The sequence below is a fragment of the Ambystoma mexicanum genome, chromosome 10 (assembly GCF_040938575.1).
Source record: "Ambystoma mexicanum isolate Mex_15411 chromosome 10, UKY_AmexF1_1, whole genome shotgun sequence".
Lineage (NCBI taxonomy): Eukaryota > Metazoa > Chordata > Amphibia > Caudata > Ambystomatidae > Ambystoma > Ambystoma mexicanum.
The window spans coordinates 1,198,155,939-1,198,180,562 of record NC_090932.1 but is presented as its reverse complement, the minus strand read 5'-3'; the positions used below and the strand labels follow the sequence as shown (position 1 = coordinate 1,198,180,562).

The 24,624-nt window shown below is 42.5% G+C and overlaps 1 protein-coding gene across 10 annotated transcripts in view; it reads right to left on the bottom strand.

The window, feature by feature from the left end:
• Positions 1–24,624, bottom strand: part of TAOK3 (TAO kinase 3) — a 2,703,337-nt gene that overhangs the window by 2,363,862 nt on the left and 314,851 nt on the right. For 3 of the 10 annotated variants that reach the window (XM_069619190.1, XM_069619189.1, XM_069619188.1), the window contains exon 3: positions 11,223–11,303. The exons of the other annotated variants lie outside the window; for them this stretch is intronic. The gene's annotated coding sequence lies outside the window, so the exon portion shown is untranslated. The remainder of the gene's footprint in view (positions 1–11,222; positions 11,304–24,624) is intronic. 10 annotated transcript variants of the gene reach the window in all.

Here is a 24,624-nt window from a genome sequence, read left to right as displayed (position 1 = left end):
AGTTTTGCTCAATAACTAACACGCAGGTCTCTGGCCAGTCTCGCGTGGCTGAGAGATGGGCGCCAGGCACTGGGCACTCCAAGAGACTCCATAATTCCGCGAACCACTGCATAGGGGGTCTCTTTCAGCAGGCCCTTAATCACCACATTTGCCACGTTTTCCCCAAACAGACTGACTGGGTTGTGAGAACACATTAAGAATTACGATTACAAAAACTTTCAGTAACACGATTTCTTGTAAGGGGTAGTCTAAGGACTTATTTTTTCTAAAATCAATCCGCCACTTACCAGTCACCCTCCCTGCGACCCATTTCTCTTGGGCCTCTGGTGAGTAACATCGCTTTGAAAGCGACCGCGCCCTGATCAGGCTCACCATTGCATTGCCACCTTCCGCCCATGAGCTGCAGGAGAACTCCCCTGGAGAACTAAAGCGCCATTATGCCAGTTCACTTTTGCGAGGCCCATTACTCGACACTTACTGCTTTTCCCACTCCGGCTTGCTGTTAACAGAAAGCGGATAGCTGAATGGGGTGAGAAGGGCTGTACACCTAACGCCCCGTTCGTGTAAGCCGCGATGTACAGAAACTTAAGGCTCCAATGATTTCTTCTCTTTGTCCTCTTCGCTCAAAGCACTTTCACATGTCCTCAAGTTCATAAAAGTGCTATACAAGCAAATAACGGAACTGTATATTATGCTTCTCTTCCCTCTCTCATAATAACCCAATCCCCCACCCCCCTTCATTATCCATGCTGGGCCTGCTGTAGGGCTTTTTTTTTAACCCCCTTCAGTTCTAAGGCCGACTATGCCTGTCCGGAATTCTGAGGAAATCATTTGCCGTGCCCACTTGCACAGTAAAGGGTGGTGCCTAGATGGCCTTCATATGCCATCCTTTACGAGATTATTTGATACACTATATGTGATATAAATAGCTGATTTCTTGTAATTAAGTCTACGTCTACTTCTACTTTTGTCAGCCACTTTCTAGAAATGTTGAATATGCATTGAAAGATTTCATTTGCTAATACATGGACGGTGGATCAATGCGTTCACGCTTTAGAAAGTCTTCCTATTGCTACATGCATAAGGGCATAAGGGGAGGCTTGATAGACAATCAGCCTGGCTTAGACTTTAATATTATATTCTTGCAGCTCTGTTGCCAAACCAGCCAGCCGAAAATGCTGCCATTTTGGTTCTACATGGACCCATTATATTTATTAGAAGATTATGGGCAGTGCGAAGCTTGAAGCTTCTACTCCATATGTGACACCTGAAGTGCGATCAGAAAAATGCGGCCCATGCACACATTTCTTTTTCAATAACTGATAATGTCTTCCAAGTGCAGGCAACCACTTGTTCTTCTGATCATTTGATTTGTGTCAGAGGCGCTCTAATGCCATAAGCACTGGCACAAACCGTGATACAAGTAAATATCTCTGCATCAAATGTCTTTAAACACTGTACTTTGGTTATGGACATTTTAATTTCCTCAAACATCTTCTGCATCTCCCCTGTCCTGACAAATTATTTTCCCTTTTTCAGTAAACATCTTAATGACTCAGTTTTCGATGGAACATTCATTTGAAGTTGGCATAGTACTCAGTCAATCCCAGGAATGATCTCAATTTATCTTTGTTGGAGTGTGATGATGCATCATTAATGTCTGTGTTTGGGTTCAATTCTTTTTCCTGATAGTGTGGACTATGTAATCCACTTGATGTTTGAAGAACAAACATTTTTCCTCAATACTTCACTCAGCAATTGATCGTGTTTTTGTGCCATTTCATAATATATCAAGACACAATCTTGGAAATATATGCCATTTCTGATATTTCTTTGCAAGTGATGCATTAAGCGTTGGAGACACGCCTGAATGGCTTTCTGGTGAACTGAAACACCACATGGGTGTTATGAAGGCTGCAAAGTGGCTTAGATTGTTCTTCTAGTCTGACATGACGATCTGTTTTGTGCACGTTTAACTATATGAACTTGTTTTCCTGGCCTAACATTAGCACTAACTGATTTATTCGCCAACAGATTGTTCTGTGATTAGATCTTCATTTAGACTGCATAGGTCTAAGTTGAATCTTAACTTGCCAGTCCCCTTTTTTCTTTTTCTTTCAACGAGTACCACTAGGATTACTCACACTGTATTGTCCACAGGTTTGGTGGTGGCTTCTTTAATCATTTAGCACAGCAGAGTTTGTATTTCTTCTCTCACCTAGAATTAACAGTTCTCACTTCATGATGTGTCTAATGGCATGCGTGTACCAATTGACACAACCTATTTCTTTAACAAACACAAACTTCTATTTATTAGTTCTGATCATCCTTCAGTAGGCACCAAGTCCACTTGCTCATCTCTACAAGGGTCCAGTTTCAGATTGAATGCTTTTCACCCGTGCAAACCCAGTAATGGAACACCTATGTCAGCGGCATATACGCTCCTCCATCCCACAGGATTTTTGAATTTCAGCACAAATATGGTGTTTTCTAGTAAGTTAATCTTCATAGCTTCATACACACTAGAATCTGCATCTGATTTGTGTTGCCTTTGCCTATTGGTTTTGAGACATTGGTTGAGTGTTTGTACTAGTAGTAATTTAAGATCAGAGCCTGAGGCAGCCACCAGTTTCACTTTATGGTCGTTTACGATGATTTTGCAGTGTGATTTGGATTTCCATTTGCCTTTATGTTGATAAACCTTTAGTATCATAGGTCCATTCTCTTGTTCCAAGTCTTCACTTTCTGTGCATGCTTCAACTGTCTTGTTAAATTGTATAGTTGTAATCGACATAATTTGGTGTAGTGGTCCTTTCGTTTTTATTTCGAGCATGTTTTCCCCTTGGCAGGACACAATTGTTAATTCCGCAAATATGATGGGCTCACCACACCTAAACATTTTGGATTTGTTTTTTGCGGAATCGGTCTGGACTCTGATTCTTAGTGTCATGTGTCCATTCTCTAATTGTTGTGCTTTGGCATTAACTTCAACTACTTGTGCCTTTCTCTTACTTGCTTTTCACCTGGTTCAGGCACCCTTTACTGCATTTGTTATTGTAAACGCTTCATATAGTGTGGTATTTTTGGTCATAGGATTATTTTCTTGTATCTTTAGGCCTCTGCAATGCGTGATCATAATGCCCCTTACTAGCATATCACTATTGGCGCCAAAACCACAATCAAATGAAAGCTCCCTCAAGTTCGTCTTAAAGTGATTCAAGTAAACGAATTACGGTTTGCACACCGTTTTAAAACTTGACTCTGTAATTCATTACATTTTCTGTGGTTTCAAAATTTTGTTCGTACCTGTTAAATGCTTCTGGATAATGGTTATATTCAACCCCTGGAGCAGCCTCTCGTCTGGCAGTCCTTTGGATATACCTTCAACTCCAATGTTCTTAAGTAACCAGGCTTTTATTCTTGCAGGTTTAAGTTGTTACATCGGATGCTTCCGCATAATTCTGGAATAGTTTCAGCCATCACCACAGAATCGCCAATCTGCCTGCATGTTGCAGAAACTGCAGTGAAGCTGTGGCGTTTTACACGTTAGTACCTCACTATTAAATGTCGAGTGCGGGATCTGTATGTGCGAAAAGACTCGTTGTCAGTGTTGCAGTGATCAATGAAAGTCAGTCTTGGTAAGTATAGTTGTATTGGTGCTTTTTGCAATCTGGCTTTAGCAGCTTTAATGAATGGGCACATCCTTATCTTGCCACTTATCTCTCTTCCTGTCCTGCCGCTGTGACAAGTGACAAGTGTTCACAGGAGAGGAGGAGAGAAAAGCAGGAACAATCACTGCAGTATGACCAAGTTTTGGGGAGAGAGGATTGACAATAAAAAAAGACTTGAGACCATGTCTGTACTCAGACTTTACCTCAATCCTTCAGCAGAATCCCATCAATCCACAACAATGTTAAAAGGTGGTATTGTCCAGTTACTTGCTCATAATGTGGTGTCTAGCACAATGGAATTCTTCTAAAGAGCAGCCTTGCCTTTCCCACACTAGGTTTAGCAATTATGAGCAAATGCCTTTACAAATTTAAATGTTTTCCCAATGGAAAAGACGGTCTGCACACCTAGCAAGTACCACGAGTACTGTTGGCTGTGAGGACCGGCTGTTTGTTCTCTCTCTGCACATCGTGTCAAAGCTGCCTGAATTTCGCCGAGAGGACGTCTTTGGCGGCAACACTTTGCCTGCCTGACCTCACACAGGAAGTTTAAAGGTGACTGTACAGACTTGTGTTTCCCACATTGGGCTTGCCCGTGACGCTGCACTTATACAATTGGTGCCTTCTGTGCATTACACCCCAAAGGGGCGTTTAGCTATAAGAACGCTATAAGAACGTTATAACGTACAGTTGCTGCCTTCTCTACACCACGCCTGAGTGGCGCTTTGACAATTTGTGTCGTTCTGTTTATTCTGACTTCTCCTTTGTTTGTGTTTACATATTTCAGAGTGCCTGCCCCTTGCCTGGCCGTGCCTCTTCCTGTACCCTTTATAACCAGCTGCTCCTGCGCACCCGCGCTGCGCACCTAGCGAGTACCACAAGTACTGTTGGCTGTTCGCTGTATGTGGTGCAAGGAGCTGGCTCTAATCTATTGTTCGAGGCAATTTGAGCTGTGCCTATCTAATAAGTGAGTTTTGTGCTTGGACAAGCTGTATATTTGTGATTTGAGAGCACCAATTGTTTTTGGAGATAGAATTTCCTGGCACCTTAATCTTGAAAGTCATGACATATCGGCTTACGACCAACATGCCTCCACAAATTTCAAATATGTATATTTCGTTGACAGGTTGCCCAACTTCAATTATGGGCAACGAGGCTGATCCATGCCCACAAGAATTTTTTTCTGCTCATTCTGGCATTGTCACAGACATAGTGCTGCCAGCGAAACCCAAGTTTTGTTTTGATACAGACATAGATGAATCTATTGTATCTATTTCCTCCATGTCTACTTCTCATTTAGGGATCACAAAGAAATGTGCACATTCTAATACAAAGGACACTAACTCGGCCCTAAAAACACCCAGTGTGGCTATAAACACGCGTCCTCTATCAGATATCACAATGCTGGCATCAGTGCGAAACTGTCCACGCCTATCACCATCACGGCTTGGCATTTCTCCAATTTCTTTTCCTCCCTTGTTGCAAGATCGGACAAATTCTTTCTTAGAGTCTAGTCAAAGTGAGTCCCCTATTGCATGGAGTATGTCAGTATATCCACCCGCCGATGCACAGTGTAGTAAATCTCCCATGATAGATCAGTCCCAATCGCAAACCTCAGTTTCCATGTTACACTCTTTTGCTCTGCCTACACCCAGACCCCCCAAAGGCAGTCGGACCAGATTTATTTTTACAACATGCAATTATGATACAACCTGCCATGTCAGCCATTAATACAACCATCATGAGCCTTTGCAAGCTGTTTGAATCTCTAGACACAAAAGTGTCACAGCAATCCAGACAGTTTGATGATCTAATCAAATGGTTGTCGGTCCATTATGTCTCATCGATTGCTAAAAATGTACCACCACCAATAAGTCCTAGAACGTGCCATGATTGTTCTGGGAGGGCGGGAGCGCCAACTCTACTGTCACCTAGGCTCAGTCCTACTCATGTTCCTGCACCAGCCAGTGCTAAGTTTACTGCTTTACCCTTTATTTACTGGCATCATTTGTCCTGTTGAGCAACCATCTGCTACAACACCAGTGCAGCAAGAATGTAACTTGATACCTCAAACACGGGTAACACCAGAAGTTGAAGTGACCTGTCCACTCCTTGAGTCGTCCTGTAACAGAAAAAGCAGTCAAGGTGCGAGCCATCTAGATGCATTAAAAGTAAGGAACCCAAAGGTTGTTCCGAAGAAACCTTTGGCATTGAAAAAGTCTAAGAATATGGCCAACTCAAAACAAACCAAAAAGACTCTAAATTCCTTTTTCAGAGCCTTGGGTAAGTCAACTACATTACAAGGCAAAGAAATTCCACTCACAGGCCCACTAACAGATTCCGCCTCCACAGTTGAGCAACCCCTAGTTTTTGTAGGTGCCTCTTTGAATGCCCACTCCTTGAAGAAAATCAGTGAGGAGGCTCCTTTGATCTGTGGACCAGTAAAACCGATAGTATCTACAGATCAACCAGCTAAGCCCAAAGTAATCAAAGCTCAAAACTTGGCTTATCCAAATCTTGTGAATCCATCTGCAGAGTACTCGCTAGCACCTGTGCTGTCACCGGCACAGCTTAATCCCAAATTTACGGGGGCCCCCTTGTCTCCTTTGTCGCAGCTTTTACTTTCCATAGATCGCAATATTGAGGCCGACAAACAACTTGCGGCCTTAAAATTACAAAATGATACACATAGAAAATTCTTTATGGAACATCGCTTTCCTGATACGATGAATATCGGACAAGAACGCAATAACTCAAATCGAGTTACAAAGAGTACACTTGGTGACATTGGGACAATGGTGCTACCAGATTCCACCACACCACAATTTGATAAACAATTGAAACAAACGTCTAGGGCCACTCCAGCTGACTCTGTGCCATCTGTGCAGTTGGCAAATCTTAAACAAACGATTGATGACTACTTGGCTGCTAGCCTTGCACAGGCGAAAAACTCCTTGATTACGTCTGCAGGGATTACAGAAGATAAATGTCCTTCGAATCTCTCAGCTGTACAAAATCAAGGGAGAGACGCTGTTACTGATTATTATGAGAACAAACAGAATGACATGCCTTATTTGCAGTGGCCCCCCCCGAAAAATGCCATTGAAGCTGTGTCACGTCACCTCAATCCATGACGTGATTTTTTTTTTCACACTTATCCTCAAATGCAGAGAGGGTAATTTTCCTAGCTATGATTTGAACCGCAAAAGTGTTCTTAATATCTTTAGAGATATTGATGATCTTAAAAAGCTAGCGTCTAATGACATTGATCAAATAGAATTCATTTCCGATTTATCAACATCGATTGTCAGGCTATGGATTCCCTCGGGCCTAGTTCGAGATGCAATCTGGCAATGCAAAATGCAATTGTTCAGCATGGGCTTTTTATTAGCAGAAGACCTTGAAAAAATGCCTTTGAAAAATCAATATCCTAGACACAAATCTAACATCTATGGTGGAGCACAGCGAAAGCCTGATGAGGCCCAGTCCGATGACTATAACCGCCAGTAACCACCAAAAGTAGATGAGGCAAATTAAGTTGGAACACGAGGGGCCATTCTCATCTACCCTGTACTTTTGCAAATTTCACTGACACATACCATTTAACAGCATTGCAAGAAACCTGGCTTCTTACCTCCCCAGTTTGGGACGGCTATGACATCTCGCTCCTTCCAGCCTTACCAACTAGCGGCCGTCCCTCGTCTGGTTTATTAGTGGGTGTTCGTAGTGCCAGTGGGTTCTCCATTACTCCGTGGGCTTCAGTAGGTGCTCAGATCCAGTTAGTACTTATTTTGGGCCATTCACAAGAACTAGCCCTGTTGAACATCTATCGTAATCCCCTCACTATGAGTGATGCAGTCTTTTTTGATGGCATGAATACATTATTGAATCTCGCCCTCGCTCGAACTTCCATTATTCATACCATTGTCTCAGGAGATCTTAACCTGGACTGCCGTGACATTTCCAATCCCTCTCCAGCAGCTATCCAATGGTCTAATTTGATGGCTGAGAGAAATTTACATAGATTAAATGGATCAGTGGAAGGGGATACACATTCACATTTTACCTGGCATCGGGGAGCTAGCTCCAGCACGCTGGACTATATCTACATGAGTCCAAAATTGTTCCAAAATGTTCATTGCCTCTCAATTACGCCCCATCCAAATAGTGACCATTGTGTCTTGGTAGCGCAGTTTGCATGGTCTCGTGCACACAGTCCGCAATGCCAAACGCACACTGCCACGGCTACTGTTAATACTGCCAGAAATCAGCTTAAATGGAGTGTTCAGGGGATCAAGACTCTTACGACCATCCTGGAAGATGAGTGGTGCACTAACGGGGTGTCATATCAAGATCTTTTAAAACCATTCACAAAAACGATCACAATTGTAAAACACAATCGTGTTCGGCACCCACATACCTTTGATCCGTTAATTAAGAACGCAAAAGCGGATTATCGGAAAATCAGGAAATATATACTCTCCCAAAATGGTCCTTTTTGTCAGCAACTTCTGAACACTGCTAAATGTCGATACAAAAACTGGCTTAGACAGAGGAAATCCCTCCGGTTCCAGCATGATAGCATTTCTATGTTAGCCGCAATGAAGCATAAAAACTCAGCTCAAATGTGGCAGATGCTTAACCATCATAACTCCAATTTACAGGGTGACGCCCAAATCAACAGCGTTTCCAAAAAAGATTGGTTTATGCATTTTTCAGTTTTATATGACGATCCAGCCTTTGCTAACTTTGAATATACATCAGCCACAAATGCTCCTTGGCAACTTCCAATTGTCCGAAGGGCTAATCTTGTCGATCATAAATCAACTTAGTTCATCAAGAGCACAAGGCCCAGATGGGTTGTCGAACTTCATGTTCAAGACTCACCCAAAACAGTGGGCACATATTTTACACCTCATATTCAAAAACATTCTTCGCACCCGCAAAATACCCTCCACTTGGAAAACTTCCATCGTAATTCCAATCTTCAAGAAGGGCGATCGCTGCTTACCGGCCAACTATCGTCCGATCGCCCTTCTTGACGCACCTGGGAAGGTTTTTGCAAAACTTATTCTTTCCAAATTTAATGCCTGGACACTCCATGCAAATTTACGCGATCCCCATCAAACAGGATTTGTAGCAGGCATGGGGACATCAGTGAATCTATTCTCCCTCAATGCAATTAAAATGCAATGTCTCCAGGAAAGACAGTCTGTTTTCTTTGCATTCATTGATCTCCATGCAGCTTTTGACTCTGTTAGCCGTGTACTTCTTTTGGCAAAGCTGCAGAGAGATCAATGCCCTGCAATGCTTGTAGACATAATATATGGTCTTCACTCTGACACATCGACCCTAGATGGCTTGTTGTCCCAACAAATTCAAACTTCAAGAGGACTCAAACAGGGTTGTCTACTAGCATCGGCCATATTCAATTACTTTATTCAAGACGCAAGACATGATTTATCGAAAATTGTTTCAGATTCACCAAAGCTGAATGGCCATCCCATACAAACCCTCTTTTATGCAGATGATCTATTTCTAATCTCTAGAACACAAGTGGGTTTACAGCGATTATTAAACACCTTTTCGAACTATACTGTTACCAATGAATTAAAAGTGAATCTCATCAAAACACAAATTGTGGTATTTTGGCCTAAAAGATGTGGCACTTCCTATGTATGGTCGATGAATAATCTTCCGATCATCAGAGTGCCACATTATGATTACCTGGGCATTATGTTCGAGACTGTTAAGCACCCAACAGGTCATCTTTCACGTCTAGAAACAAGACTGATATCACTAACATCACAGGCCAGCATTTTAATGCATAAATATGGAAAATTTTCAATATTACCTGCTTGGCATTTTTGGATGGCAAAAATTGTCCCAGCATTATTATATGGGCTAGAAACTTTCCAGGACATTCCATCGCCTCAGTTTACAAAATGGGAGGGGAGATATTGGCGTTGCATTTTGCACTTGCCAAACTGCACTCCAGTTGCTTGGATAAGGTACGAGCTAGGATTGATTTCATTACAGGCACTTTTGAAATGGCGCAAATGCGCCTTTTTTAGGAAATGTTTATTGTCTACCACATCGCAAGTCTTATTAAAATCTATTTCATCATACCTGTTTTCAAGCAAGCACCTGTTCATTAAATCATGGTTAATGTCCTGTTATCGTGTGCTAATTGAAACAGAGGTCTCATTAGACCTTTTACTTCATAATCCAGATAAAGCGAAACTGAAAATATACTATGCAGACTGGATTGCCACCCGACATGGATGTCTTACATATTGTGCTGCCGACGCAAATCGATTCACCCCACAAAAAAATGCGCACATTGCCCACATACTTAATACGATGTCCTTCGCCTAGGTATCAGCATTTCATTTTGAAACTGCGCTTTAATTTGTGGGGCACTAAAGATCTGTTGGCAAAAAGAAAACTGTTAAGGCAGTCGGAAAATATTTGTTGTTTTTGCACATTGAGGGACACCTGTGAAACCATGAGGCATCTAATCACAGAATGCTCTGTCCTTCGTCCATTGCGTGAAATACATTTTGCACAACATTGCAACTATTTACAGCTAGCATCCCAAGATCTGTCCTGGTCTTTAATATTGGGTTCAGGATATTTGCCACTACAGCTTGCTACTGTTAATTTTCTTGTAAGTTTACATCTTGAACCCAAGTGAATTGATTTGTGCTATATTCATTTGGCTTATGATACTTACTGATTAATTAACTAACGTTGCTTTTTATGAATTTCTGTAAAATTCTTTTTCTCTTTTGTTCAATTTAAGTTTAATTGTAGATTATAATGTATTAAATGTCTAAATGTTTATGTATTGTATTTACATTTGAAAGGTTGATTAATTTCAACTAAAACATATTTTAAATTTTTTTTTTTAAAAAAAAAAGACGGTCTCTAAAACAAAGAACACCAATGAGTACCCAAATCCTAGGTATCGCACATTCTTCTGCAATACCTGTCAACGTACTAAAGGAGACTGCTGAAAGAGGAAGAAAGTGAGCACAAAGCGAGTGAAAACACCTTCCTCACCCCCGGACTGCCCAGTCCTCCCTCTAAATAAGACATCAAAACATGGAGCCCATAACCCCAACAGGTTTAAAGTCAAACATTTGTTAAAAAATGAACGTTTTAAGAATCCGCTTAAAACACTGCACTTCTCTCACCCATATGATCGATCCTCAAACAGAGTTGAATCAAATCTCATCAAGCTGTAAGCATGGTAGGTGGCTAATTACATTGATTATGCAAAGTACACTATATTATTTAGGTAACACATCACATGTTTGGCTATACGAGGCTCAGTTATTGAGGCCTTCTTGTGTGCACCATTGCCCTCCGATAAGCCCCTCAGCGCTGAGAAAAACATCCTGTGGGTACCCGACCATGTATTGAACAGTGTTGCGTATCATGAAAAAGGTAGGTACAGATCCAGAAATGGCCCTCAGTAGTTCATAGATAAGGTAGGGCATTCTATAATACTGTAGCCCTGAATACTAATGTCATTCCTCCCCATCTTACCTTTCTCTATTTCGGAGTCAATCAGTAACATGTCGTCATCAGAACAGAGGGTGCACACTGGATGGTTTTGGTTGCATTTCTCTATTAGAAAAGAAGGATCGGTTTTACAACATACCCTTCCATACACGTACAAAAGGGCTTAATTCAACTCGAGTCAAAATTGGTAATATATGTAGCAAAGTGAGGGGCTGGAGAAATATGGTTAACTTACTCAACCCTAAGAGCAAATGAGCAGAATTATTTTTTATTCTCTGCAATCGATCTAGGGGACTCATTGAAATCCCCAGATACATGCTGCTCGCAGAGTCCAGATGGCATGATGGCAATGTTAAAAACAATTGAACTCTGCAGTAATTAGCCATCGGAGGAAAAACATGTTTTCATGTTTTCGGACAGAAGAAACATTTCTTCACTACTGCTGCTAATTGAGTTTGCATAGAAAGTTAAATCTATGTCAAGACATGAGGTAAGCATCATATGCTTCTGTTCCTTTGTTTCAAACTCGGGCAGCAAACGTTAAGGGGTTTGTCAAATTAGGGATTTGTGTCCCAAACGACCAGATTTTCTGTCTTCTCCGTTTCAGTTTTTAATCGGTCAAAGATTACGCAGATTTCTCCTGGGTGATATTGAAAATCAACTTGCCATCATCGGCAGTGTTATACATTTGGATGCCCATTTTATTAAATTGCTCTATCTGTGGTGCTAAGCAATCATTTAAGAAGTGGATACAAGGAGCCATGCTATGTACACTAGACCAACAACTGGTTTCAAAAGTAATTATTCATTAATATGATATCTTCTTTGTGAATAGCATATTTTCAATCAATACAACGCTTAGAATTTTTTAAAAAAATTACAAAACAAGAAGCTTGTACTATGGTCCCATGTTGACATGTCAGTGTTCAGGTGGCATTTACAATCCTCCCCAGGACAGGGTGAAAGTATGTGCCAGGAAACTGTAGTCAATATTTTCATTCATTAAACCCTTTTTAGTTACCAAATCATGGAAAAAGAAAGTGCAAGTTATGCTGCATATATATTCGATTGGTCTTGATTAGGATTTTTACGATTTTCACTGTGAGGACATACCAAGAAACTATCTGGCATGGGACCATGAAAGTGCCAATCACAGAAAGAAACTCTTGCGGTTTGAAATATATGTATCCAAGTGTGTATTTGTAAATATGAATGTATGCTTGGCAAATGCTTTATCAGTCCTTTTATGTCTCGCTTTGCTCTTGAGAAATTCTTTCATAGGGCATCTGAAGCACGTATATGTTGGGGTACGAACATTGCTTATTTTGGACACAGCGCAAATAAAATGCATCAGCAAAATCCAGACACATACGAGTGAAGAACTCGGCAGTTTAAAACTGTGTTTCTTCTTAAAGGAATAGTGCGCTCAAAAATATTATTGTCCCGAGGGTTCGGGCATGTGTTTTTAAGCATACGTTGATCGATCGTACACACAATTCCTATGCATTAACATAGTGTTCCTCTTTTTTATACATGCAAAATCAGGCAGCAGGGCGAGGCCATCTTGTGATAATCTTATCCGTTGCCGCATCGCCCTAGGTGGACAGCCCTGGCGGCACTAAATCATATCCCCCGCCCCTAAGGCTGAGATCACTAGACGCGTACTTCCCATTTCACAATGCCAATGCACACCTTGTGTCAACATTATCTGCGCTCCAGCTAATGGCATGTCTCCATGGAAATGGCAGGACGCCTCTTTCCTTAATCAGTATAAACAGACCGCTGCTCATCAGACAACATCAGATTTGCTCATCCAATCGTTTGTCATGGCCACTGGTCAATGGCCAGTTACTTCACATCCTACAGGGTCCCAATGGACCCAGTCTTGGCGCCTTTGGCACCAAGCTCATTATAAAGTGTGCTTTGCACACAGAATGTTGAAGGCACATGCATCTGGACAGGGCAGGGCCCTAGCAATGCATGGAAGGTACGTGCAGAAGGCAGGAGGAGTGGCAATGTGGGGCCTCAGGGCGGGTCCTAAAGGGAGTGGCTGGGGTCAGGCTATATAAGCCGGACCCACCCGCATGCTGGCGCTTCGCGTTAGTCTGCTAGAGCAGCGTAACGCTTACAACCGTTCAGAAGACTTTACCTGTTTCAGCACGTGTACCCTCAGACTCCGGAACCCTCCAGCATCTTACTTTGAGTCAGCCACATCATTGCCTCACTTCTGCAGCTACACGCGCATCTTACCTGAGTCAGTCGCACCATTGCTGGAAGCACTGCCATCGCTTCCCTTCTGCAGCCACGCGCATTTCTTACCTGGATCTGCAGCCTCTCGCGGTGCCGCCCGGTATCTTTACCAGTCCCGAACTTCCATCAACACGGGACCCCCAGGTCCAGGGAGGGCTCCAACCGCGCCCCAACGCCCCGCAGAGACCATGTGAGCTTAACAGTTTCACTGTCCTTTTTTAAAAATATTCTGTGCCTCGTTTCTGTGCTCTGGTCAGCTACCTTTGTTGCTCGTAGCCCGTGCGAACAGATACTAGTACCATTACTATCCATTTTTATTTTGCCCCATAATGGCAACAATACAGCCCTACCAGTAGGAGCCGGAGTATTCCGAGGCAGAATTACTCAAAAGAGAAAGATGTGCAAACGATGGGGCTTCGGACAACAGTTGGGAGGACGATTCAACAGATCAAGAGCCTGAGCCTAGTCGCATGGACAACGTTTCCACCTGGTGTACCTGCAATCGGTGCGCGGTAATGCCAACCGAGGAGGAGAGCTGCTGCTGCCGAGAAAACTCTGGACGCTTGTCCTACATATCGGAAGGCGAAACACGGCCACAATGCGTTACTGAGCTGCCATACTTCAGGGCAGCCTGCCTCACACGGTCCGTGTTGAGGATTATGATGGTGCTTATGCAGGAACTTCGAGCAACAGTTTTCCCCCGCAATCCAAGTAACAAGTAAGTGTACTCTAGTTGTGATGTCACTTAGGCCACTACCATTTCATGGTTGTCACCTCTATTGTCGTAACTTTGATCTATCAATACCAAACAAATGTAGTCTTGCAATTCTATACATCACTAGCAATTTGTGGAAATCATAGTGGTCTCCTTATGTTTATTTCATGTACAACCATGAAGCAATATTTCTTTGTTTCCCAAATTTAATGGAATGCATAGTCGTTCAATATTGTACAGTGTCTAAGTAACATTTGTACTGGCAACAATGCCATTGGATACAAGATTGGATGTTCAACTAAGGTTTACTACACTTATCTTGTTCATTTAAAAACAGTTTGTATCTTTCTCTTTCACAGGTGGTGCAGGCTGGTGGCCTGTCGTTCGTTTACATGGTGGCTTCATGGGAGGCTCGGACAACGCGTTCGATGAGTAATATCCGCCTGTGTCGTTGGTGCCATTAGAGAAACTTTCCCCAGTGACAGCGGTCAATAGAGGGGATTTTCCCACACTGTGCTGCAACCCGAAGTTAATAATGTTTAATACATTTGTGCCATCAAAATCAGCAACAAAATAAAACACAACAGAACTTTAATCAATGTTGCTTTCAATTTTTCAGTGAATCAAGGGTTTCGCCATTCAGCAGTGTTCCGGGCCTTGTCTGCACGCCTCAGGCCCCCTCCATTATCAAAGGCAGTTGGCACCAGTGGGTGTGCACTGCCAAAGGGTGCTGGCAGGGGTGGGAACAGCCAAGGTGCCAAACACCATGTACACTTCAAAGGTATCTTACGTGCAGGTGTCATTTTTCACATGCCCTCCTCAGACCCAGTGTCGCCAGGCAGGCTCCCCTTGAAGCAGGCCGCGCCCCTGCAATCCACATAAGACCATGCCATATACACGTCATTCATTCACACACACCCACTTTTCTAATTCTTTATAAACCACTTGATATTTATCATGAGAACATCTTTGAGCACTGCAAGTCAACTCGTGAACGTGCTACCTGAGAACTTCTGTGACCACTGCGAGTCAGCTTGTCACCGTGCTACCTGTGAACATTTGCCTGTTCTCCTGCTAGTAACTACCCTGCTTGCTGAATCTAACTAACTGTTTGTTGGTCAAGGTAAGGGCAGGTCACCTAATCATATCTCCTTGATCTTTACATTTCTATCTATTTTGAACAAACGTACCCAGTAGTGTAATGTTCATTCATCTCATTGCCATTGACTTGAGTTTAATTTGTTATGTTATCGATATATAGCAATTGTCCTCAGTGTCAATTGGGATCGAATTGCATCCTTCGCGGACCGTATCTATAAGCACGTTTCCTTTTGATCCCCTCCCCCGCCAGTTGCACGCCTGCACTGCCCTCCTGGCAACCCTGCACTTTGGGACTGTTTTCTGTATCCCTACAGCCCCACTACCAGCACTTGACACCTGTTGTCTGCACTTACCCTTGCACTTGCCACCTGCTGGCATACTTTACCTATTGTTATTTATTTTCTTATCCCATGTACTGCACAGTCCTCTCCCCCTTCCCACCCCGCACTTCTCCCCCCTCCCCTTCCCATGCACTTGCTTGATCTGAAAGACACCTGGCCTAGTAGGATCGCTGTCTGTCTTCCCTCTGTTCCCCCTCCCTTGCCTCGTCGCGCCTTGGAACACCTGTGTATAGGCACGTTATAAATGCCATATCATATAGTGCATTCAAGGGATGAGTAACATGGTATGATTTTCATCACATCAATGAATTGTGTATGAAAGTTATCCTATAATACAGCCCGCTACGCTACACAGGTTTTGCGACTAAATCATAGATTGCATAGAAAAATGTATGCTATAATTCCATCTTTCTCATGCTTTTATGCAAAGCAATTTTCTAATAATGTTGACTTTTTTTTTTAACAGAATTTCTAACAATGCCTGCAAGTACGGTTTACGGTTGCCGCTCTAAGACCCATAACAAACCTAACGGCACTACAATGCATGTATTCCCATGGAATATAGATCCAATAAGAGAATGGGTCAGATATTGCGGCTTGGTGCCGGAAGAGCTTGAAAGTAGAGCCCATGGAGTCTTGGGGGGCTCTAAGGGTGATCGATTCTGCATCTGCAGCCTTCACTTTGCCACGAATATGTACGACCAATCGCAGTACACAAAGAAGCATCGACTCAGAACGTCTCGTAAATTGCTTCCAAATGCAATTCCGACTATTCATGCACACAGTGCCTCAGATGAGTCACGGTTCCTGACTTAGCTGTAGGCCTTGGGGTACTGAACAGGTAACTACATGGACGGATTGGTGTTTTAGGTGTAAATATCCCTTACGATACTTTTCATATTTACAAGATTGTATTGCTTTATAACTAAACCCCATTTTGCTAAACATCTGTCCTTGGTTTTAGGAGCATCATAGAAAACGATTTTTGGGCACAGATAACTATGCTATAGTCCCCTTGGAAATTAGCATAATCATTTCGTATTCGGTAGCTTTACATGTCCATTTTTTAGGGTAGCATTTCTAAATCAAATCTAATTTTCCCTTTACAACTCCATGACAACGCACTGAATATGAAGGAGCAAGATTCTGCATCCATGTCTTTCCTGGAGTCAACAACAACTTCGAGCGTGCATCGGGTAGTATTATTTAGCCATTCAGTTCTGGAAATGTTTTATGCAAGGAATTTGAGATATGATCATATTTACGTATCCTGTCGTTTGTTTACATAATGTTTCATTTATGATTTTTTTTATATGTACCTTTTTCTGAATCACATTGTGTGTGTTCAATTTCACTTTTTTTCATCCATACTAAAACAAGTACTGTTTTACAGGGTGATGCTGGTACTTCGACTACAATTACATCATCCTTCGGAGCTGATACAGAGCCAGGGGTATGTGTACTGACAGTTCCCTTGAAAGAAAGAAAGTTGATCCTAGATCTGATACCATTTGACATTGACATTATTATAAACGAGCATCTTTTTCAAATTGCTTCAGTGCAACATTTCAATCAGTAGGTTTTGCACAGTCATCTTTTATCGAGTAAACTAGCCATCAATCAGGTGAAATTCGAAATGTAAATTTTGACTAAGTGACGTACACGGTGTACAAGGGTATCTGTGTAAGCCATGTGTGCGATGGAATAATTTGAAGAAGGTTTCACAGAAAACCAAGAAAAGCTATGGTAATTTACAAACACTTTCCTTTTCAAACAGTGTTTTGTGCTGGTGCCTTCATAACATGCTTTTTAAAAAATCAAAAGTGCCATATACTGTATGTTGGATTTACATTGAACATGTTTTTCCAACCTGTCTTCTAGTTGCCCTATGGTGTACGAACTATGGAGACACAGACAGCTACAGAAATCAGAGATGGTGCTTGCCAAACTGATTCGACCATGGAACAACTATTATTTGAGGCGCAGCATGTTCAAATCAATAAGCAGACTCGAGATGCTTTGCCCAAGGGCCAGAAAATGAATTGAATGTGACCAGCGAAATCGGCAAAGTGTTGTTGGACCATTGCTACAATGCGAGAGCTCCACCAGATGAAGATGAAACTGAATGTAATGAAGATGCTTTAGAATTAGATGCAATACACTTGACACAATCGACACGCCAAAAAAGGGCGACCCAAAAAACAATCGACATTGATGTTTTCTCCGATTTGTGTTCAAGTAACAGAAGCTGAAATAATAGACTGAAGAATCAACTCAATTCACAGAGGACCTAGCCAAAGATCGACTACAGTTTGTCCAGTTGGTCTGATATGTCAAGCACAGTTGAGTCAGAAACAACAGTCATGCAGGATGATAGTCTAATAAAGGAGCCCAAATACATTTTATTCGACAGCAGCTTGATGGAGATTATAATGATGCTGAAATGTGTGCATCCAGTGAGAGGGGAAGTATGCGGGAAGCCATTGGTGAATGTGACTCATGTATCACAAGGCAGTAACCTCAAAATACAAGCCACCTGTGAAATGCTCCATGCAGAATTTTCATGGTCCGCTTAACCGATGCCTGAGAAATGGCAGTTGGAAATCTACTGTGTGTAGCTGATTTACTTTTCAGAGGCTCTACTTTTAGTAAGTTGTCCAGTTTCGGCCAATTTGTGGGACTCCAGTTCCTTTCTAAAAAGCAGTACTACAAATATCAACGTCAATATCTATTCCCTGCTATTAGTGAAACTGAATGTAATGAAGATGCTTTAGAATTAGATGCAATACACTTGACACAATCGACACGCCAAAAAAGGGCGACCCAAAAAACAATCGACATTGATGTTTTCTCCGATTTGTGTTCAAGTAACAGAAGCTGAAATAATAGACTGAAGAATCAACTCAATTCACAGAGGACCTAGCCAAAGATCGACTACAGTTTGTCCAGTTGGTCTGATATGTCAAGCACAGTTGAGTCAGAAACAACAGTCATGCAGGATGATAGTCTAATAAAGGAGCCCAAATACATTTTATTCGACAGCAGCTTGATGGAGATTATAATGATGCTGAAATGTGTGCATCCAGTGAGAGGGGAAGTATGCGGGAAGCCATTGGTGAATGTGACTCATGTATCACAAGGCAGTAACCTCAAAATACAAGCCACCTGTGAAATGCTCCATGCAGAATTTTCATGGTCCGCTTAACCGATGCCTGAGAAATGGCAGTTGGAAATCTACTGTGTGTAGCTGATTTACTTTTCAGAGGCTCTACTTTTAGTAAGTTGTCCAGTTTCGGCCAATTTGTGGGACTCCAGTTCCTTTCTAAAAAGCAGTACTACAAATATCAACGTCAATATCTATTCCCTGCTATTAGTGAAGCTTGGAAAAATGAACAAATGTCTATTCAAAGTACAGTCTCAAAAAAACGGTTGAGGCTAGCTGGCGATGGACAGTGTGACAGCCCCGGATTTTCAGCAAAGTACTGCACATACCACTTTCAGGACATGGAAACTAAAAAAATTGTGAGTTTGGTGGTCGTGCAGGTGTCCGAATGTAAATCCTCAGTGGCAATGGAGAAACTTGGTTTCATAAAATCCCTGGAAGATCTCCAATCGAGTGGAATGCAAATCGACCTCATAGCCACGAATAGACATGTTTCAATAGCCAAGACAATGAGAGAGCCGTTTCCAAATATTCGCCATCAATTTGATGTATGGCACGTTGCCAAATCAATCAATAAAAAAATCTCAGCTGCAGGAGAAAAAAAAGGTTCTGAAAATATTTTACAGTGGTTCCAGTCTTTCAGCAACCATCTTTGGTTGAGCTCCAAAACTTGTGATGGGTCTGTGGAAATTCTACTAGAAAAATTGTGGTCACTAATGGACCACTGTTCCAACGTTCACTCTTGGATAGAAAACCAACATTTGCACCAATGTGTACACGGCCCTTTGTCGCTGGGGCAGGAACGCAAGAAGAAGTGGTTGATTTCATCTTCACCTCCACACAAAGCTCTTGAGAAGATTGTGTTTGATAAAACATCAAGAGATCTGAAGGGACTCACTGAATTCTGATACACGCGAGATTTGGAGGTGTTCCACAATATGTGCCTAAAGTACAGGCCCATGAGATTGCATTACGGCATAGACGGGATGCAATATAGGACACTGCTAGCGCGATTAGCGCATAACGAGAATGTAGGGCGTGAACAATCGAGGACTGTGGGAAACTTTGGGATGCTTATGAAAAGAAGCAAAAAATGGGTGGTCAAGCCAATATACAAGGAAATGGAATTCAATTTTGTGAAAGATCTTATTATGACTGTCTTGGACATACATACTCACAGAATCGCGCTCAATTTTGTGCCGAGGACACATACACTGCCACAAAACATTGCAAACGTGCCCAGTCCACCTAAAGCAGAGCTCGTGGAAAAGTTCACTTCCAGGTTAAAATGATTACCATCTGTTTTTTTTATCAACATTGTTTATATAAGGTGTCCAAATAAAGAATCCAATTATTTGTCTTTAGAATACTATCCTCTTTGTCAATTTTTTTCTCAAAAAGTACACATTTTACAAATGCCATACAATGCAACACTGTGCTTCCACACTTCCCAGTTTCGTCGAGCTACTGTGGGACCTTCACTGATCATGGGAGGGCCAGATGGATAACAGCATGAAAGCAACTTTGGGTTTCTGCAGTTGCCTTACCAAACAGTTGCCCAAATAGCTGAATAAACTACTCGTTCCACAAAAGGGATAAGACCTAGGCTAGATAAGATACTCGGCACTACTGACTGTGAGCAAAACAGCGCATCAAACTGGGTTGTTGGTGAGAACTAACTGCACTCTGACCAATATATTCATGGGGGCATGTGTTGGGGTCGTTGCTAATGTAAGGAAGTTGTGGGTTGGTTGAGCCCCCAGCCCCCATACATTATACGCGAAAGTGACACCCTGCTCTTGCACTCATGGGGGACACCTCCTTTGCCCTTCTGCAGCCATGGGGAAGAAGGCCCTGACATAAGCAGAGTTGGGGCTATTGCTACACAGACTTGGACTCCATTTTGTGTACCCTCTACTCCAACTTTGGACTAGGCCACATTCTGGCATTGCGAAGTTTCCCCTCCCCCTCAACAGCGCTGCGAACATCTAGCACTGGCAGCCCCCACCTTTTTCCTCCTGCGCCTCCCAAATCCCTTTCTCATGGATGCGCTGAGGCAAGATGTTGCGAACAAAGAAAGTATTAATTGAATTCTTCCTCTGAGATCACTGTCCTGTGTGTGTCAGGGCCAAATCATGACTTGTAGTTGTTCATTCATCTCAACAAATGTCCTCCTGCACCTCTTACCCCCCGCTGCTGGAAAATTACTGCTTGTTCAACCTTGTGCCCCTCCAAAGCTATTCATCTACCAGAAGTGTGACCCTTCCTTGCTGACCACCCCAGAGTGCCTCCTAATAAAACAAGACCCCAGTCACAGTATAGTCTGTCCTAAACTAACATGTGTCACTCCACCCCCTTTCTAGCTCTGATGGGCCAGACCTGTCAGCTATCAATCCCGACCCCCAATGGTTGCCCCCCCACACCCTTCACCTCGCTAGTGACCCAAAGTGGGATAGTACAAACACACGTGTGCAATTTAAAGGCCTCTGAATATATAGGTTGAGGTGGTGCGGAGTTAGGGTCTGGAAACCAGATGCGTTCAAGGAGAACTGCGGTCATAGGTTCAGGGGACCGCGGCCTGGCAGGAGGGGGTTGCAGCAGGGCTTGCTCGGACATTCTCGTACAAACATATTTTGACAGGGCTCGAGACTTGCTCCTTGCGAAAAATGTTTCCGTGATTTGTTGTGTGAACAAGAGATGGGCTGAGCTGACAGGTGGTGTGGGCTGGCTGTGGGAGTCGCTGGGAGAGTGTGAAGTTCTCCAGAGGAACAAAGTAAATCACTCGAAATTTTGCACGCCATTGGTGGATAGCAGCAAACAATTTATATGTTTTTCAAAAATATTTCTAATGCCACTATGGTCTGAAGGGCTATTGGCTCCCATTCTGAGTGAAGGTCAGCGGCTTTGAATTTTTGCTTGCGAGCTGAGCAAACCCACGCATCGTGCACAGTATAAGGTTCAATTGTTTTTCGACCTTCAAAGAATGGAATGAATGAAGGGAGGGGTGTAATACCGTCAAATATGATAAGGGTCACCATTCCAAAACTGGACAAAGGAACATGTAATTTCATTTTATGAAAATACATTGATTTGAACAGAGTCTCTGCGTTACGCCGTGAGAATGGTAATGCTGAATATTATGTACATTTTACTTTCAACGATTTTATAGACCAACAAGTCAACATATCATTAGCCAACCATTATTGCTGGCTTACATTGTACTGGGTTGTTCTTTGTGGCATAATGCAATGACACGCAAATACAACCTGTGCGTGTACTTGTCTTTGTCCCGGGCACATGGGCAGTCCAGCATCGAGATGCATGTAGTCCACCACTGGGTACCCCCAGGTTCCACAAAAGCCAAATTCCACGCTAATATTTAGTTACAATGCCGTCAATCTGGTCTTCGAATTGTAGCGTCAACTTCCGCATCCCATTTCGAGCTGAACATACTCCATAGCACTAACCTCTGAAGCAAATTGTAGACTACTTTCCACGTTGTTTTCTCTGTGTTCCCATTGTTTCACGTCTGTGTTCATCATTAGTTTTAACACGGGGCCGAATTAACCGGCAGCTGCAGATACACTTGAATGGCTGGAGCACGATGACACTTTTATGGGACGATCGACACGGGCCGATATGCCCTTACGCGGTACCAGCGATGTGGAGCAACCTGACATCGTTTACGGTGACCTAGCGCCAAGCTGATGCCCAAGCCTTGCGATTCACGGTACGTCCAATGAGCTTCTTATACCCAAAAGGAACACCGTGTGACTCACGATAAACATTTGAGGATCGAGAACAAAGAAAAAATGTACCCATTTGCTTGAATATGGCAATCGCCGGATGTTCTCAGAGCGTTTATTGTGAAATAAAAGTACTTTACAAATTGTACAGTTTTGCTATTTCCTTGAAAAGTATAGTTTATTTTCAAAATTGTGACGCGCTGTGTTGTGCGATGATGTGTGTTGATATTCCGGGTTCTACGTAAACCAACGTTAACACGTAGGTGATGACTGGGCGCATTTGGCTACGCTGCCCAGTAACGTCATGGAGATAGGCGGAGATTATCACTAGGTTTGGTGATGTCAGCCTCAGGGGCGGGGGATATGATTTAGTGCCGCCAGGGCAGTCCACCTTGGGCGATGCGGCAACGGATGAGATTATCACAAGATGGCCATGCCCTGCTGCACGATTTCCCATGTGTAAAAAAAGAGGAAAACTACGGTAAGATGCATAGGAAATATTTGTACGATCGATCAATGTATGCTTAAAAACACATGCCCGAACCGTCGGGACAATAATATTTTTGAGCACACTATTCCTTTTACTCTCCCAGTGAAATGGAGTCTCAAGTGTTGCATCCATTTTTGCACTATACACAAGTAAACCTTAACCACGGCTACAACCGTACATTAGGGCTACGCACTGTGTAGAGTTCACGTACAGTGTTAAAGCAGGCAGGAAAATGAACTAACTAGATGGTATTTGTGGTTCTTATCAGACACCTATGTAGCTGCTGATGTGCCATATACAAATTTGTCTCTTTAAAACAATGGCAATTTCACCAGAGAAGAGTACACAGAACCCATTGAAGCAGCCACATGGATGTATAGTGCACTTCATAACAGTTTTCAAAATAAAATAAAAATCGTTGACCATTGTTTAGCATAACGAACTAGGCTCGTTAGGTGAGCGGTTAAAAGAATAAGTGTTTTTGCTTAAAGAAATTGGAACATAAGTCCAATTCTTATTCTTTTCAACAGGTGTTTGCTGCAGACTGACACTTCCAGGATATTATCATATTTACCGAAGCGTCATTTATGCTACTTTCCATTCTATGCAAGATATTACACATCTCACATTTTAGAATCAAAACAAAATAAAGTTAGATAGCATACATACCAACAAACCACTCGCTTACAGACCGCACAAAGACATGAAGCAACCAAGTAACAAGGAAACGAACATCAGCGTGAAATGCAAGTTAAGTGACACACATATATATAAGAAATGCATAAGTACCACGTACATTCAATTTCATAACACACACTCCTAATCATTCTGTACACATTTCACAGAACTAAATTCTCCACTGAAATACCATGTGTTTACAGCAGATACTGTCACAAAGTACCTTGCCTTATTCTGGGGACTTCTAGTGCGGTGACCAATGGAATGGGGGACCTCCACAACCTAGTGGATGATGCCCCAGGGGGTAGTATGGGGAGTATCCCCCCTGTTCACCATCACTGAACTCTTAACACTGGGCAGGGAACATTCACAAGCTGCTTTCCCATCACATGAGATGTAGACCCCCCAGCCTCATAAAAAATGAGGTTTTCTTATCAAAAGGTATATAAAATTCAAAGACATGCCACAATCCACACAAAACTCCCCAAAACTTCTACAAAAGTGTATCTAGCTGGGCAAAGCCAGTTAATTAAAATACACTAAAACAAAAGAACAGTCCCTTAGTCCCCACCCACATTTTGCATAACTATTTCAAAACACCACTGTAGAAAACAGCAATTCCTATCTGAACCGACCAAAGGGGTTTGGTACTACCAGGGTGTGTTACACAACTCTCAACTCAGCACATCACCCTTTCTGTCATCATCTTTTACTGGTCGCGATATGTAACCTTTTCATGCCATTGAGCACTTGGGGCAATTTTCTTTAAATCAAAATGTATAATGGCTTCAAAGACATTCCACCATCTGCCATCCCACAGCCCTAGACATCTATACACGCGTCTCACAGTCCAAATGCAGAGGAGTCAAATACGATAAAACCATGTGGCTGCCCATGTAAGTTCTGCCCACAAAAGTATCAGAACCATGTCAACAGCACAGA